Source organism: Camelina sativa, chromosome 1 (genome assembly GCF_000633955.1).
Source record: "Camelina sativa cultivar DH55 chromosome 1, Cs, whole genome shotgun sequence".
In the NCBI taxonomy this organism is placed as follows: Eukaryota; Viridiplantae; Streptophyta; class Magnoliopsida; order Brassicales; family Brassicaceae; genus Camelina; species Camelina sativa.
This window is the reverse complement of record NC_025685.1, coordinates 3,052,440-3,054,064: the sequence shown is the minus strand read 5'-3', so window position 1 is coordinate 3,054,064 and position 1,625 is coordinate 3,052,440.

Here is a 1,625-nt window from a genome sequence, read left to right as displayed (position 1 = left end):
AAAATGCACCCAACAAGGCAACAACACCCACGCAACAACTTTTAAATTTATATCAAACTAACTAAATAATTGAACAAAATGTTTAGAAAGAGACATATTAATCTATATAATATAAGGTTATCAATTGAGACGACCTTAGTAGTGTATCTTTTATATATCAGAAATTTGTTTCGTTAACGTAGGTAAGAAAAACTTATTATACTTAAAAAATGTGTTATGTGAACTATTTTTAAAAAATGTATACATCATTTTTCTGTAGCAATAAAGTTAGCATATCATTTTTTGTATACATCGTATGTAAAATTTTTGTTGATTAAATAATAAAATTAGTGTATGTGTTTGGAGATTCTATAAATGCTTACGAAATTAATATATTATAGTTGTAAATTTGTTTCTTTCTAAAATGAAATTTATTTACATCTAAAAATAATAATTTTGGCTGTGGAAAATTGGTTATCTCAATTTGGTTGATGGTTTTGCTTTTGCTTGCAGTAAACTAGATGAATAAAATGGGCTGGGCTAATATAAGATGTGACAGGCCCAAGATTGAGCTGATTGTGATCCAGCTGAAAAAGAAGTTATTTAGTTTCAGAGATACTGGTGATTGTCGCATTATTGATTTTTAATTATTTTTAGTTGTGGTGAGGTTGTCTTACATGTTGTTACCGGCGAAACTAATTCATCCCATCCCACCTATGTCTGAATTTTTAATTCATTGCGTAATAATGAGCTAGCTTCTCTTCTTTACTATACGCCCTGTTGTGGGGATGCATTTTTATAAGTTTATCATAAACAAACGAACAAACTCGTATAAATTTTTTTGTAGATGTATCCAATATAGTGTTTGTTACACAATTATATATGAATTAATGAGACTTTGCATATAGTTTAAGAAACAAAATATACATATACATATTGTATAGTTAGAAAGATTTGGGAGGGGATAAATAATGGTTAGAGTCTTAGAGAGAGTTAAGAGTAATGAAGGTAAGTGGAGTCGTGGACTCACGTATATCTGAAGCAAATCTGATTAATAAAATCACTCTCAAATATGGGAATGGGATACCATATTGTTCTCACATGAATCTACTACTCCCTCCGTTTCAAAATATAAGATATTTTAGAGAAGTTTTTTTGTTTTATAATATAGGATGTTTTCAAGTTTTTATACAACTTTTAGATTAGTTTAGTATTTTATCTTATACAATATTGTTTCTGATTGGTTGAACTTGTTAAAAATAAAGATTTCTTAATCTGTGTATTTTAGTTAAAACATTTTATATTTTGAAACAGAAGGAGTATTACAATGTATCGTAAAAAAGTGTACGTGTCTTTATCATATGAACATCAGCTAATATTAAATAAATTATACTAAGGCTATATATGGCACTTCAGCACGTTTTCGCCTTCTTTAAGGTTTTAAACTTTTTTCAAAGCCTGGCTTAATTCTAAAGACTTGGTTGGAATCATATTGTATACCGAACACAAACAAAAATTCGTAATTTTCATTTATTACTGATGAATTGTGAAATTTAAATTTTTTTGAAGTAAATTACATTTACATCGTGTGTGTCTCTCTTTCTCTCTAATCTTGGATTTTTTTTTTTTTTTTTTTTTTTTTTTTT